The 17332-nt window shown below is 39.6% G+C and overlaps 1 long non-coding RNA gene across 1 annotated transcript in view; it reads left to right on the top strand.

Moving 5' to 3' along the window:
• The window catches only part of LOC107179733, a 41740-nt gene extending 26747 nt beyond the window's left edge, over positions 1 to 14993 (top strand). Inside the window, exon 8 of the long non-coding RNA XR_001510428.2 lies at positions 14225 to 14993. This is a non-coding gene — a long non-coding RNA (uncharacterized LOC107179733). The remainder of the gene's footprint in view (positions 1 to 14224) is intronic.
• The last annotated feature ends 2339 nt before the right edge of the window (positions 14994 to 17332 follow it).

Genomic DNA, 17332 nt, shown 5'->3' with positions numbered 1-17332 from the left:
CACATCTGATAAAGGACTGTTATCTGAAATATACAAAGAACTTTTACAACTCAACAATAAGAAAACAACCTGATTAAAAAAATAGGACAAAGACAGCAGCAGACATTTCACCAAAGATATACAGATGTCAAGTCAACATATGAAAAGATGTTCCTCATCACATGTTCCCACATCCCAGGGAAAGGCCAAAAAAACTATCAGAGTGTGCCAAATACACAACACTGACAACACCAAATGCTGATGAGGATGTGGAGCAACAGGAACTCTCGTTCACTGCTGACAAGCGTGAAAAAGGGTGTAGACAGTTTGGGAGAGAGTTGGGCAACTTCTTACAAGACTAAACATATTCTTACAGTATGTTCCAGCAATCCTACTCCTCGCTGTTTCCTCAAAGGAGTTGAAGACTCTGTCCACACACGAAGCTGCACACGGATGTTGACAGCAACACTCTCCATAACCACCAAGATGTCCTTCAGTGGGTGTGGATAAACTGGAGTCCAGCCAGACAATGGAATATTGTTCAGTGCTAAAAAGAAATGAGCTATCAAGTCATTGAAAGAGGGAAGAACCTAAGGGCATACTACTAAGTGAAAGAGGTCAATCTACAAAGGCTGTGTACTGGACGATTTCAACTATATGACATTCTAGACAAGACACACCTCTGGAGGCATTAAACAGATCAGTGGTTTCCAGGATTTGGGGGAAGCAGGGATGAACATGCCGAGCATAGAGGAGTTTTGGGTCAGTGAAAACATTCTAAATGACATTATAACAATGGATACATGTCACTGTACATTTTTCCAAATCCAGAGAGTGTACACCAAGAGTGAACTCTAACTTCGACTATGGATTCCAGGTGGTTGTAGTGTGTCACTGTAGGTTCATCAGTTGTCATAAACATACGGCTCTGGTGGGAGACACTGATAATGGGGAGGCTGTGTGTGTATAGGAGCAGGTATATGGGAAATGGCTGTACCTTACTCTCATTTTGTTGTGAACCTAAAACTGCTCTAGAAGACATCTCAATTTTGAGCTAGAGGACCTATTCAGGAAAATTAGACAACAGAAAGTTACAAAATTCATACAGATTGAAAGAAAGAAAGATAGCTCTATTCAAAGATGGCATGATCTTTTATGTATAAAGTTCTAAGGAGTAACTAAAAACACTTTTAAATAAACTAATTCAACAAGGCAATGGGACACTAGAATATTTTAAAAATCAATTTTAACGTCTATACACCAGCAATGAACAAGCCAAAATGAAATTATTAAAAAACAAAACTACATGCACCCAGGGTACTTGAGAAGATTGCAATATCCAATATGAGAAACCCCTAGGCTTACGATATAGCAAAATATTTGCTTAAGTATGGATTTTGTTATTAAGATGATGCAAATATCTCTGAAAAGGCAGCATCTCCTATTATAAGAAAGTCTGGGTAATTACTAGATGAAATCAATTTGTTGCCAGAAGGAATCACACCAGTTTGGAAGGGAAAAATTAACAAATATTTACACAAAGAACAAGTTGTTTAGGAGTAAGAAGACCCAATACATTAAGCATGCAAAAAATCATTGGAGGTTTCTTTAGAATCTACTCAATCAGAGAAACTTTGTTAAAAGAATATGCTGTAGATATGACCACACTACTTTGCGATCTACAGGAAATAACTAAAAAGCATGACCTTATCAAAGGAACTTGTCAAAAGATACATTGGATCGTACACACATTCTGTCTCTCAATCTAAAAAAAAATCTACCAGGTGTCTTTTTAATGCACTTAGAAGTTCTAACAATGGAGAGAAACTATACCCTTGATTTGATCCTTGCCATATAAGCTCTATCATCCTTTCTTGAACAAAAACCTTGTGAATTTTATCTTTTAGCTCTTGATGATAAAAAGCACTTTCCTCTTTCAGCTCTACATGTCCGTACAGGGCTCTACGCTCTTTTACTTCCCAAATTATTTCAGACCACACTCAATTTCATCAAAAATTTCATCAAAGAATTGACCAATGGCCATTAGTATAGTCTTCGATATCAGTTTGCCTCTGAACTATCATTGCTGTTGATGTCACATGTTAGTTTCCATGAAGGTAGCCCCTCCTACTCAGAATAGGCCAGTTGTGCAAAGAAAGAACCCCAAATCACAGCGGCTTAGTTATATTTTTCCCCAATCCAAGCAGCAGGTGACTCTGCACATTGATCATCAGGGACACAAGGCCACTTGGGGCCGCCATATTTTTAACTATTAGCAAAGGGAAAAAAGCCTGTGGAGGGTTTCAAACTAACATGAAATTCTCTGTACCAGAAGCACAGGTCACTTCTGCTTCCCTGGTCTCACAAGTCACGTGATGCCAGTCAAGCTCATGGGTTTTTGGAAATGCGATCCTTACATGTGAGAACCAGTGTGAATGGGGGATTTATACCTTTGTGGGGGGTTTATTTATCCCCGTAAGAAGTCCTCAGGATTTCAGAAGTAATGGTTAAATTGGGAAACCATTCTTTTTGTACAAAAACAGAGCATCAGGCAAAAGTATGTGCAGAGGTACACGGCACAAGAAAATGTTATATTAACATGCTAGAAGTGGAGGGAAACTTAAGTGACACAGTACAGTGGAAAAATATATTTCAATTTCAGTCTAAATATACTATTTTTCCTGATCCCTCTGCAGGAGCAATCACAATATAATAATACCTATGCCATTTAGCAAAATTCCCTCTCACCTATCAGGATTAATCATAGCACTTTCCTTTAATGGAAATACTTGCTCGCTCAAGTTTGCAATGCCTGCCACAAAGAAAATCAGCAAATAACATACTTAAAAGGGATTTTACTTTTTTTTAAGTTTATGTATATTTATTTGGAAAGAGAGAGTGGGTAAGAGGCAGGCGGAGAGGAAGAGAGAGAATCCCAAGCAGGCTCTGTGAGATCGTGACCTGAGCTGAATCCAAGAGTCGGGTGCTTAACCGACTGAACCACCCAGGCGCCCCCCTATTAGGGATTTCCAAGTCATTTAGTAGTATAGCCGTAAATATTAGTGCTTTTATTAACTTAGCCCCAGACTGCATAAAGTAAAAATTAGCAGAATTGTAAGTGACTCAACTACCAAGTGGTAATGCCGGGGTTCAAAATCAGCCCAGCATTGGCATCACCACTTTTGGCAAGATGCACTATTTCCTTTGATAGATGAATGTGAAAATTAATAATTATTCATTAATCAAAATCAAAATACAAAACACCAAAGACTTCCGTTCGTAATAGCAAAACATGCTGTGAGGTAACTATAAACAGTCTTAAAATATAACCTTTTAAAGGACCATGGTATTAATAGATAAGAGACAAAAATAAGAGAACGCTGACCTCAGAGTCATACCCAGGTGTGTGTGGAGACCTGGTTTCTAAAAGAGACATTATTACCAGTCACTAGAAATGATGGTTCTCTTATTAAATGCTAATGGGAAAAGTTAACATCCATAGGGAAGAATATATATTCCTTGTTCATACTACATGCCAGAGTCCAGCCCAAATATTCTAACCACCTCAACGAGTAAAGCTCATCTAAAATGTCTAGAAAATATATAGATAATTATCCTTAGGATATTAAAGGAAAGAAGATTTTCTTAAAGCAGCACAATCATAAAGGAAATCCTGCGACAATAAAATAAGTATAAACAGATTCAAAATGTAAGACACAGACAAGGAGTGTCTTTATAGCTTATGCAAGCAGCCAGTATAAAGAAATCCTAAAAATCAGTAATGCACAAAATATGTATGAGCAATTCACCTGAAAAGCAATAAACACGTAGCCAGAAAATGTTCAACCTCACTGGTAATCGGGAAAAATGCAAATTGAAGCCAATATTTCAGTCTTTTACAGGAGAAACTGTAGTATATTTTGAGGAAATTGATCTTAGGAGAGAATCAACAGATTGTGTTATTAATGGCTAATATGACGAGGAGAGAGAGAAATTCATATTTTGCTTTGATATTATTTGTAGGCTTTTTTTTTTTTTTTGGCTTCCTTCAGTACATCAATTTTTACTATAAATAGTTCAGGGACAGACAGCAGAGGGGATATAATCAAAGCATGCCAGGAAATAATGTGTGGCGCAGTCTTGAAGGAATTTAGAGGCTTTTGCAGCATCATTGAGTTGACAGCCGTGCCGAAAACATACACCTACACAAGAAATGTAGCCTGAAGTAAAGACGCTCTTGGCATATCATTTAACAGGGTGCTAATTAGATGAACAACAACAAGAAACATGCCAAGAAGATACTTTGGGAGATTTTTTTAAATGCTGAGCGGATGGAATAAAATGCTAAATATTCGCATTTGAAGTCAAGATGTTTGGTTATACACTGCTACGTAACCTACCACCCCCACATAGGGGGGTTTAACCCAGTACTTTATCACTTGTCACAGTCATGTGCATTGATGGGGCTCAACGAGACAGTTCACCCTTGGGGCCTCACAGACAGTTGCCATCAAATGGTCGTTGGAACCGGAAGCTCACGTGTCCGGTATCTCAGCTGAGGACGAGGGGAATATCTGGGGAGTGGCCAAGAATCCTTACACGGCCTGGTTTTCCCCAGAGCCAGCCAGAATAAGAAGGAATCTTCCAGCTTCTTGTCACCAGCTTCCCAAATCCCAGAACATCAATTCCTTTGCATTCGAGTGGTCAAGCCAGTCACTTAGGACAGCCCAAATGCGAGAGGGCTGGACACGGGGCGAACTGTATGCCATCTATTGTACAAAGCAAGCGGTATGTGGAAACAGGAGGAAAGTAATGGCAGGTAGCTATCTTTGGAGACTAACCACCACCCGAGATAACTTCCCTAACTCTTCACTCCTCAGAGTTGATTACTCAAATCATTCCATGTGCTAGCACTATATGTGAATGGTGGAGTTCTTCAAGCTCTTATCCCCAGGAATGCACGGGCACAAGCCAGCACCAACAGAAGTCTAAGTCATGAGTGCCACCATGAGACAAGGGATGTTATACCCTCCCTTCCTAAAATAACTCTTCCTCTGGCAAGTTAGTCACCTGGCTTATTCAGGGGATTGTCTGTATCACTGAATGCCAATTAAATCAAGTCTCAGGGGGCGCCTGGGTGGCTCAGTTGGTGAAGCTTCCAACACTTGATCTGGGCTCGGGTCATGATCTCATGGTTTGTGAGTTTGAGCTCCACACTGGGCTCTGTGCTGACAGCATGGAGCCTCCTTAGGATCCTCTTTCTCCCTCTCTCTCTCTGTCCCCTCCCCCACTCACTCACACACACACACACACACTCTCTGTCTCAAAATAACCATTAAAATTTTTTTAAAAATTAAGTCTAAGAAATCACATTGATTAAATGATCTTCTAAAAATAGTACATGTCTGAAGAAATTTCTTCCTTGATGTGATTTCACCCATGTATCCTTAGCTTTAATTTTTTAAACATTTATTCATTTTTGAGAGTGAGACAGAGCGTGAGTGGGGGAGGGGCTGAGAGTAGGAGACACAGAATCCAAAGCAGGATCCAGGCTCTGAGCTGTCAGCACAGAGCCCAACACAGGGCTTAAACTCACAGACCGCGAGATCATGACCTGGGCCAAAGTCAGACGCTTAACCAACTGAGCCACCCAGGCACCCCCAGACCCACCCCGCCGCTGCCCTGTCCTTTACTTTCTTTAAAAGTGAGATAAAACATCAGTTTATTTCACTGAAAAGCAATTAATAGGTCAGAGTGATATTTCCTTCTGATACTCCTTTTCTTTTTCACATTGTTTTCCAAGTGAGTAGCTATCATATGTCTGGCTAATAGCATGTGGTATGAACTCTCATTATCAATAATTCATTTTTAACTCACTTTTGGAGATATGGCATAATTTCTCATTTATTCCAAACACGAGTTCTTCCTCAAAACCTATGTCAGAATTTTCATTTGTATAGAAACTATTTTATAATTCGTCACTAGAAATGTTTTCTTTATTAAGTGCACAGTTCAGTATTGTTAACTATAGGCATGAGGTTGTATAGCGGATCTCTAGGACTTACTCCTAGGACTGAAATTTTATGCCTTTTGAAGAGCAGCTCCCCATTTCTTCCCCCCACCCCCACCCCCGGCTCCTGACAACCACCATTCTAGGGTTTTTATGCACTTGACTAATTTTAGATGCCTCCTATAATATTACAGTATTTGTCCTTCTGTGTCTGGCCTATTTCACTCAGCATCATGTTTTCCCGGTTCATTCATGTTGTTGCTTATGGCAGGACTTCCTCCTTTTTAAAGCTGAATAATATTCCATTGTATGTATTCACCACATTTTCTTTATCCATTCATCGGCTGATGGGTACTTAGGTTGTATATCTTGGATACTGTGAATAATGCTATAGTTAACATGGGTGTGGAAGTATTTCTTCAAGACCTAATTTTTTTAATGTTGATTTATTTTGAGAGAGAGAGAGAGAATGTGGGAAGGGGGAGAGAGAGAGAGAAAATCCCAGTCAGGATCCACACCATCAGCATGGAGTCCAGTGAGGGGCTAGAACTCAAGAACCATGAGATCATGACCTGAGCCGAAACCAAGAGTCGGACACTCAACTGACTGAGTTACCAAGGTGCCCCAAGATCTAATTTTAATTGTTTTGGATAAACAATCAGAAGTGGTGTTGCTGGATCATATGGTAGTTCTATTTTTAATTTTTGAGGAAGTTCCATACTGTCTGCATTCCACAATGGCAGGACCATTTCTCATTCTTATCAGTAATGCACAAGGGTTCCCTTTTCTCCACATCCTCACCAACATTTATTTTCTTTTTTGTTAGTAGCCATCCAACTGGAGTGAGGCGATATCACATTGTGGTTTTGATTTGGATTTTCCTGACGACGAGTGAGGTTGAGCATCTTTTCCAGGTGTCTGTTGGCCATCTGTATCTGTGCTTTGGAGAAACATCTATTCAAATCTTTGGTCCATTTTTTAATTGGGTTATTTAGGATTATTTATTTTGCTATTGACTAGTACAAGTGCTTTGTATGTTTTAGAGCTTAACCCCTGTCGGATATAGTATTGGCCAGTATTTTCTCCCATTCTGTGGATTGTTTTTTCATGGATGATTGCTGTGCAGAAGCTTTCTAGTTTGATGTAGTCCCACTAGTTTATTGGTCCTTTAGTTGCTTGTGTTTTTGGTGTCCTGTCCAAGAAACCATTGCCAACACCAAGGTCATGTAGCTTTTCCCCTGTTTTCTTGTAGGAGTCTCATAGTTCCAGGTCTTTGTTTGAATCTTTAATCTGTTTTAAGCTGATTTTCCTATATAGTATAAAAGAAGGCTCAAATATTTCATTCTTTTCCATATGGATATCCAGTTTTCCTAGCACCATTTGTCAAAGAAACGTCGGGAAAGAAGTCATTCTTGTTTTATTTTAAATCATAATTTCAATTTCACGTCTTTTTGCTCTCAAAAGATTTCTTTTTCTCATGAAATTCAGGGATTACATTAAAAGGTTAGACACACAATTTAGCTTTTAAACATCTCAGTCTTGCAGCTTGGACTTCTGATATTGGGAAATTCTGAGCTCAAAATATGTTTCTTTTTTGCTTAATTTCTTTTTGCTGTCAGTCAAGGATCTCTTTTCTACATTATAAAAGACTGTTCTTTACGGAGAATGGTTGATATTTAGCTCTATTCTCTAATCCTTCCCTCTTTTATCTAAAGCTTTGTATCCCAAAGACGAGCATACTATCCCAAATGTCGAAGCTATAGGACACTTTGCCGTGAATCCTGGCATGAAGGACAACCCAGATGATCTCATCAGTCTCTTTATGTGTGTGTACAATTAACGCTGTTTTGCAAAAACTAATTAATGAACTGAAAAATCTTATTTCTTGATCTTTCAGCTATATTCCGCCAAATATAATCTGAATGATTGTCTCTCATCTCAGTGTCAAACTCTTTTACAAAATGGTTGTGTGAATAAAACACTCCCATAAGCAGTGGACAAGAGCTTCTGTTATCTCCCACCCATACAAACACGATATTTTGCCCAGTTTTTGAAAATACAATTCTAGTATTACCTGTGATGAAGAGAAATTCTTGACTCAAATGTAATTGAACTTACTAATGATTTGCACTCTTTAATTACTGGAAGAAATCTGTATTTTAGGGTAGGAAGAAACAAATATCTAAAGTATCAAGAATTTTGCAGTGTTGATTTTCCAAGTGTTTTTACAATTTCATGCACTCTGGGGCGCCTGGGTGGCTTAGTCGGTTAAGCATCGGACTCAGGCTCAGGTCATGATCTCACAGGTTCGTGAATGCATGCTGACAGCTCAGAGCCTGGAGCCTGCTTCAGATTCTGTGTCTCCATCTATCTTTCCCCCTCCCATGCTCACACTCTGTCAATCTCTCTAAAACATAAACATAGAAAAATAAAAAGTACAAAAAAATAAAAAATAAAAAAAAAGTACAATTTCGTACACTCTGAAGAAATGCATATATACATATGTATGTATACATAGAGCATATTACTATATTCGTTATCCCTAACGCTATACAAAGTCTCAAACCTACAGATCATGCCAATAACTCCAGCCACTTGACTGCCGATGTCCCCCACTTGAGAAAAGGCAAACCATAGGTCAATCCATGTATATATATGACCTCTCTTCAAAAGTGCAAAGGTAATTCCGCAGCATCATGGGGAAAAAAATAATTTACCTTTGCATTATCGTACTTCCAAGGGTTTGGTTTGTGTTGGGTTTTTTTTCCAAAAGAAAATGTGGCAGCTCTACTTAAAACATTTTGCATTTCAGGACTGTCTCCCTCTGAAGCGTAATGGGAATTGTCACAGAAACAACCCTAAGTACAAGAAAATATTTATTTTAAAAATCTGCTCTAGTTTTTCCTGGTTGTTGAGGAGATGAGTCCTCTTTTTAGGAGCAAGTTCTCTATTTTGTGAGTATGTAGAGGATTATTGACCTTCTAAGTTTTTCACTCCCAGGAGTCATTGTTTCAGGCATCATGAGGCTTAATTTAAGTCAGTGTCCCACATCCTAAACATTGCTGAAGACTGTGCTGTCTCCTCACAGGATTGATTTTAGAAATTGTGTGATAGAATAGAACAGGCTATTGTTTGTGTTTGAGGGGGAAAAACACCCATGATATTTCCCAAGGCAAGTAATTATCTTCAATAATATTTATCCTTGGTGTATTCAGAGTTAACAGAAAAGCACAGGAGAAGGGAGACGTGTAAATACTGTATTTGTTTTTCTCTGTCTCAAAGTTTACCTGTTCTTCTAATGAAATGCTTTGTTTGACTTTATTTAAAATAGCAACCTCTTCATATTCCTAACTTTTTATAATTTTGTCTCTATGACCACCTCATAACTATTTTAACAGTTGTGCCCAATGCTGGAAAATACAGATCTTAAATATAGGGATATATTTTAAATGTGCATATTTATGTATATTTAATATATAATATGTTTCTAAAACTAAATCCATAGTTCTATTCTAAATGTACGTATTTTAAAAAGCAGTGGACACAATTTATTTTCTCATATACTTTTTTCTGATGTTTTAAAACTTAGTTATCCTAGTTTCTTCAAAAAATAGGTTTATGGCAGGGTGCCTGGGTGGTTCAGTCAGTTAAGTGTTGGACTTGGGCTCAGGTCATGATCTCATGGTTCGTGGATTCAAGCCCTCTGTCGGAGTCTGTGCTGACAGCTCAGAGCCTAGAGCCTGCTTTGGATTCTGTCTCCCTCTCTCTCTGCCCCTCCCCTGCTCACTCTCTCGCTCTCTCTTTCTGCCTTCACACTCTCAAAAATAAATAAAACTATAAAAATTTTTAAAAATAGGTTTATGGCAACTTTCAAAATATAGAGACTATAATGAAATCAAAATAATAAAACACTTAAATGGAGAAAATCACGTAAAGGTAAAACAAAGATACAGAATACAAGATGAAATCTGGTTCGCATAAAGTTGCTAGAAGGGACAGTTGAATTGACTTCCTTTTCTCCATCAATCAGTCTAGTGAGGGGAGCACATTTACCCAACTGCTTGGCTACGTCCTAAAAATGCTATTAAAGTCAGTGCTCGAAGAAAACACAATTATCCTCACTTCTGCTGAGAAAACCTTTCCCCATTAGCATCAGAGACCCTGTGTAAAGCGCAGATTGTTTTCAACATTTTATACTAAATCACATAGGTTTCACCTTATATGTTAAAACATCCCTCAAAATTATAATGACAGTGATGGAAAACTATAGTTGAGGAAAAGTGCCCCATGATGGTGTCAGTAGGCTGGGTTCTTGGTTCAATCCTCCTCTGGATCAATATAAGGATAGAGTTTAGAGCACCCAGAGAAATGGACAGATTAAAACAGTTCAGGTCTCAACTACAGTCTTTGTAAATTTCAAGGAACCAAGTTGTATTTATGGATAATGACTGGGGTGCAGGTGTTCTATTTTACCCTTTCTAAGTATACCAGCTAGCCACAGTGGAATTTCATTCTTTGTCAGGAGAAGATGTTGATAAAGCCACGGGCCATGTATAAATTAGCCTCCTACCTACCCATGGAGGACTGGTGGGCAGAGCCTCGTGGTGTTCAACACACATGTGTGCGTGCGCCCCACCCGCACCCCCCGCCGTAGACTCAAACCTCAGAACTCTGTCATAAATATAGCCTGGGAAAAGTTTAGAGCAGATATACAAAGACCATGAATCTCTGAATAAGGACCCAAACAATAACAAAGTCTGAAAATAAATATCCTAGTATAACCAAGATTAATGTATCAAAAGTATATCCTATCCTAGGCCTGTAGCTCTTGGACTTCTGGATTTTAAAAATTCCTTACAAAGTACACACACACACACACACACACACACACACACACACATTACATGCATGCTCATGTGTATATAAGCATAATATCCACATACTCCCACTACCTTTTATTGCACATCAAAGCCAGAGAAGCTAAGCATGCCAACATGGGTGTGTGCACACACACACCCCTCTTACTCTGCCTCCCACTGTCATTTAAAAATATGAAGGTTATTTTAACGAGTCCAAAAGGTCAACTTACTACCAGAGGATGTCGGCCTTAAGAAAGAATTTTGATTTGTTAAATTTTCTTTTTTTTTTTCTTTTCTAAGATTAAGTTCACTTAGTCATAGACTAACGCAAGCATTAAGCAAGTTCTGTCTAGGAAACTGAATGAGTGCCTTTGCTGGCTGGGGTTCAGTTAGTTAGTTTCAAGCTCTAGCCATGAAACAGATCCCATGTTAAACACAAAGCACAGCCTGATAAACAATACACAGGTAATCCCACAAACGATGGTGAAATTTCACTTCCATCAAGTTCAGTGAATGAGAAGTTCCTAGTGCAATGACAGTTCTTAACAATGATTTGTCTACTTGGCCACCTCCCGCAGCCTCACCAGTGAACAGCACAATGGCAGGGAGGCGTCCTGCTGTTTCTGCCATAGCTATTTGATCCCAATTAGACAGATGTGCCTTCAGTGATCCGACATATTTCTTGAGGATCTACTATTTTCCTGGGACTTTTTCAGGGGTTCCAAAGAATTTGATATTCAATGATCGATTAGCAAATGGCGTATTTATTATTTGGCTCAGTCTTCCCTAACCCCTAGGCTATGAATTTTTTTTGCTTGTTAAAACATCTTAGAGAACACTCTAGTTACATCCAACAGAAATGACATGACATGGCTTCGTCAGAAAGGAGAGAGTTGCTAGGTTACCCCTATATTCTTTAAAATGACCCTAGCTCTATTACATCTAGCAGAAAACCCTCAAAATTGTTATTGTACTTCCTACTTAGCTTTGATGTCAGTTTACCTATATTCTTACCATATTCTGAACTTATTTTGCTAATACTCATCAGGATGCAGGAAGAAATAAGAGGGGAGATAGGATTCCCATGCTAACTTGACACTCTCCCCAAAATTTTACAAAGGAATATAAAGAAACATATTCATATTTAAAGTTATAGCCAGGGCCAATTTTAATATCTTTAAATTTTAAAAGTTCAAGGAACTTCATGACAGTTTGGATATAGACACATCCAGTGTTGAGAGGTGAATTTAATGGTCTCTTTCTCTATATACTTAATAATGAGGATGGTAAGTTGAAAAATTGATGTTTTTGCTTCTGTTGATTTATGCATTTTCTAAGAGACTACCATTGTGTTAGCCCTTATAAAACTGATAAAAAATTAAATGCAGAAGTATACAGTATGCCAAAATATAGTTATGTTTTTCCCAGATATCTTTGTCTCTTGGACATACATTTTTTAAATTCACTTTAGGGATATTGTTTTGCTCACTTCCGGAAACAAATGGGCATTTTTCTGGCCTAAATTGATCACCTACTGCTCACAATGCAACATCTGGTATTTTTCAGTTGCCAAGCCAATGGAATCTGTGCTTTTAATTATAAACCTTACGTTATTTCACTGGGCACAAGTTCCCATTAGGATTCGGTTTAAACTGTACTTATACCCAACACTGTTCCTGCCTTCCCTCTTGGTTTTTTCACATACCTTACACCACTGTGAAGTGCCATTCCCTGTTTTTGTTATAGTAGGTCCTCTCTCCAGACTCCCAGCCTAAAGCCATTCCTGGGAAGATCCTGCTACACTTTGGTCCCTACCAAAGGTTTGGAAGGATTAATGGCAAAGCCAGGTCATATTTGATGGCTTAATTATTTGGGACCAACTTCAGTAATAGTCTCTACCCTTTGTGTTCTTTTTTTTTTTTAAGTTTGTTTATTTTGAGGATGGGAGTGATGGGCAAAGAGAAAGAATTCCAAGCAGGCTCCACACTGCCAGCGTGGAGCCCAATGCAGGGCTCAGTCTCACGAACTGAGAGATCATGACCTGAGCTGAAACCAAGAGTCAGATGCTTAACTGACTGAGCCACCCAGGTGCCCTTTCACTCTTTGTGGTCTTGCACAATCTCTCTTAACTATTTCCTTCTTGACCTGTGAGGCAGTTCCCTTTTCTTCTTGACCTATGAAGCAGTTTTATTTTTCATACTATGTACCTCAAGTCATGATCTGCTCAGTGAATGAGCTCATCTTCAAAGCTGAATGGAAAGTAACCATACAATGAGCAGAAGGAAAAAGTCAGAAAGCATGCACTTTACCTTTATACTTTTAAGACCTTGCCTCTATTCATTATTTATTGCTCCATAACCACCTGCTGTGGTTTTAATGGCCAAACAAACACACATTTATTCTCTTATAACTCAGGAATTTGAACACAGCTCAACTGGGTCCTCTGCTTTAGGCTTTCCCCCAAACTTGGCAACCCCATTGTCAGCCAGGGCTGTGGTCTCATCTGAAGTCTTGACTGCGAAAGAATTGGCCTCTGAGCTCATTTTTTTGGTCATTGGCGGGATTGTTTCCCTTGGGCTGTTGGTTTGAAGGTCTCAGTTCCTAGATGGCTGCGAGCTAGAAGTTGCCCTTGGCCTGTGGGCCTCCCCAACATGGCAACTTACTTCCAGAGTAAGCAAGCATTACTAATAAGATGAAAGTTAACGTTATTATGTAACTTAATCACAGAAGGGATAACCCCCTCACCTTTGCTATATTCTTTTGGCTAGAAACAAATTTCTAGGCAAGCCCACACACAGAGGGAGGGGACTACAAAGACTTGTACTCAGAAGCAGGGACCATCAGGGGTCACCTTCGAAGCTACCTATTGCAGCATCAACATAGAAAGATAAATGTTGATGATTTCCCTGTCTACCATTAGGTTATGTCCCTGGGCAAATTGTGGTTCTCACACAGAATAACATCTGTTTCTATAGAGGCAGCAAGCACAGTCTGGACCTTACTCAAAACCACAAGCTTTTTTCTGTTTGGGCAGCATTTGAGAGCTAGCTGCTGGCAGGCCAGTCTTCCTAAATTGACCTGGCTGAGGCAAGAATTAGATTTCAGGGAGAATCTTTCCACATAATGGCCTTTTAGCTATTATGTGAAAGGGTAACCATGGGCCTGTAATTTATTCCTCCCTCCTCGGGGATCCCTGAAGAAGTTTGACCCTGACCAGAATTCTTTGCAAATATCGACGGATCGAATATGCTAGCTAAAAGATAAATGAGGGTCCTGAAAGGGTTTGCTATGCGCTGATTACTAATTTAGAAATGATTTTAGCATTACATCCTGGTCCATCTAAATTGTTTGTGTTGAATTATCTTGCAAATCACAGGCTGAAGCCCTGCTGAAGCATGGAGGCTACACACAGAGCCAGAACAAGGCCAGGTGCCTAGTGAGACTCTGGAACTCATCGGCTTCCCTGGCTAGCTTGTCATATATTCTTGACAAGTTCCAAAGCCAAGATATGCCTGGCGTGGGAAGAGACACTCGGGAAACTGTATCTGCAGGTTTGGACCCTCCCAGAGACTATACGTGTTATTGCTCTGGTCTCATACCCATCGATAACTATGCATCAGGCTGGTGCTGGGCAAAATGAAACCATCTTTCAGAAGCAGTAGGAACGATAAAGGTAAATGCAACTTTAGAGGAGTTAAATGACCATTGGAGCAACTCATCTCCGTAACAGCTTTGAGATATAATTGGCACACAGCAAACCACGCACATTCAGACTTTTGGCCCACATATACACTTGGGAAACCATCACCACAAGCAAGAAAATGGATACGTGTTGTTTCATACTGCTGACCCAAACCATGATAGATACTGTGATATGAGGTGCTCCCCACATTTGGGCCCCTCATGTAATATTGCAATCTACAGGTCAAGAAAAGACTCAAAGACAGCAAAGCTCAGGTACTATACAGGGGACCCAATGGTGGTCAAGATGCCCACGTGCCTCAAAAGAAAGTTTAGATTAAGGGGAAAAATATAAAGAAAGAAGAAAAAAGTAATAATGGGTGTAGTATGCTGGATGGAGTTGCTTATTTCTGTTGAAAAGGCAGGATGATATGGGGCGCCTGGGTGGCTCAGTCGGTTGGACGTCCGACTTCACCTCAGGTCATGATCTCATGGTTCGTGAGTTCGAGCCCCACGTCGGGCTCTCTGCTGACAGCTTGGAGCCTGGAGCCTATTTCGGCTTCTGTGTCTCCCTCTCCATTCCTCCCCTGCTCACACTCTCTCTCTCTCTCTCAAAAATAAAGATTTTTTAAAAAATTTTTTTAAAAAGGCAGGATGATAAAAGAAGCAATGGCAAAGATCCTCAGTAGGGTGTTGGTGGCAAAATCTTGTGGCCTGAAAGATGCAGAAGCAACTTTAGCTCTGCCTATGACACCCACAAACCTTCACCGCACCTTCACATTCACTGCATATCACCTAATATGGATAAGCATAAATCCAATTATACAAATCCATGATTTGGAATGGAAAATACATAAAGAAGGACAGAATTTATTCCCTAGTTAAAACGATAACATTTTTAAAGCAAACTGAGGGTTTGGGATTTGCTCACCCAACTCTCAGGAGGGCAATTGAAGAAACTAGAAATTATGTGGGTGGAGTGGCCTCTGGGAAATAACTAAAATATTTAGAATGATTGCCCTTGGGACCCAGTGTATCATAATCCCCATGGGGGGTGGATGGGACACCCAAGAGGACTTTAAGGTGAAACTATCAACATGCCATGATAGATAATACCAGATAAAGGTTAAACTCTAATTTGGAAAACTTGATGAGAGAAGGTTTTCAGTGGTTGCATCACCTTTATTAAAATGCATAATTGGGATGGGTGCCATGTGTACGTGGAGGACCATGTGTCCCCCATTATTAAATTGTCTTCCATGTCTGCCTTCAGCCTGGTCTCAACTGAAATACTAAATGAGAATCTTTGCAATTCCCAAGCCCTCCTCTGTAGAAAATATTAAACAATATAGAATTCCAGGAGTGCAAGAGGAGATTAATGCTTTAGTTAGCATTAATGGTTGGAGCAGGCGTATTGATCTCCATTAATTCTCTTTTTAACAGCCCTTTCAAGCCAAAAGGCAAAGCAGATGATTTGCAGATACTGATAGTGAATGATTGGGAATTCATCTAGGTAGGTCTACCAGTTGCTTCAGATGCACTGTAGATATGATTTCAAAAAAACAAAAACAAAAAACTTTGCACCAAAAGGCAATGGGCCAAAGGAGACTAGTATGTAATATCGATTTAGTTCATGTTTGCTCTTCTATTTTTATTTCAGAAGCTCGTCAAGTACAATTTGTGTTCGTGTGTTCACCAGTCACCATCTAGTGTAGCTTCACATGGTCTTAATAACCATTAAAACTAAGGTGGCGGGCATCTGGGTGTCTCAGTTGGTTAAGCGTCTGATTTCAGCTCAGGTCACAGTCTCACAATTTTTGAGTTCGAGCCCTGCATCAGGCTCTGTGCTGACAGCTCAGAACCTGATGCCTGCTTCGGGTTCTGTGTCTCCCACTCATGGCCCTTTCCCCACTCATGCTCCATCTCTCTCTCTCTCAAAAATAAATAATAAACATTAAAAAATTTTTAAAAAGAGTAAGTTGGTAACATCAGTGAAATATAATTGCCTCCTCAGAGGAAGGAGCACAGGGGAATTTAGAGATCGAGAGCATAGCAGACAGACTCCATTAAAATTCAAGACTCACCCTAGTCTCTGAACATTTGAAAAATAACTAGAGCTAGAACCACAAAGAACTTTCTTCATCATGTGAGAACTAATTTATGATCTGATCTTGACCCTGCCACTACACAGTCCCCAGACCGGAGAAACTATTTGAGTTATGGCAAAATCATAGCTCCCATTTGGGGATATTGTTAGTCCTATTCACAAAGTCACCAGAAAGAAACCGGAGATTGAATTGTGCCCTGACAGAAACAAACAAATAAAAGATTTATAAAGCACTGCCAATCAGGCATTGCCTCTTGAGCCTTACGACCCCATTGCACAAATGACTGCGGAAGTGTAAGCAACTAGAACACACACAGACCAGAGCCTGTGGCAGAAATCGATATAGCTACTCAGTGGAGAAGGCAAGGATTTTAGACTTGAAAATGGTCCGATGCAGCTGCTCAATGCAGCCATTCAGAAACGTAATTGTAAGCTTGCTGTTGGGCATTGGTAGGAATTGCTTCTACTACAGGAAAGCTTCAGACAATCTCAAAACCAGAAACACCCATCATGACTTGGGTGACTGATGGCAGATAAACATTCAAATTGAGGAAGCATCTCGATGGCGCTCACTGACAGAGGGAAATGGTATCCTCAGAAATACACGTTAGCCAGGGTTCAAGAGCTGTTCACTGCATTTATGAACAGATTTCTTCACTGCATTTGAAGCCTTTGGTGAAAACCCTTCAAAGTCCT

The sequence above is a fragment of the Panthera tigris genome, chromosome E2, assembly GCF_018350195.1.
Source record: "Panthera tigris isolate Pti1 chromosome E2, P.tigris_Pti1_mat1.1, whole genome shotgun sequence".
Taxonomy (NCBI): domain Eukaryota; kingdom Metazoa; phylum Chordata; class Mammalia; order Carnivora; family Felidae; genus Panthera; species Panthera tigris.
Note: the sequence above shows the minus strand (reverse complement) of the source record. Positions and strands in the feature narration are given on the sequence as shown.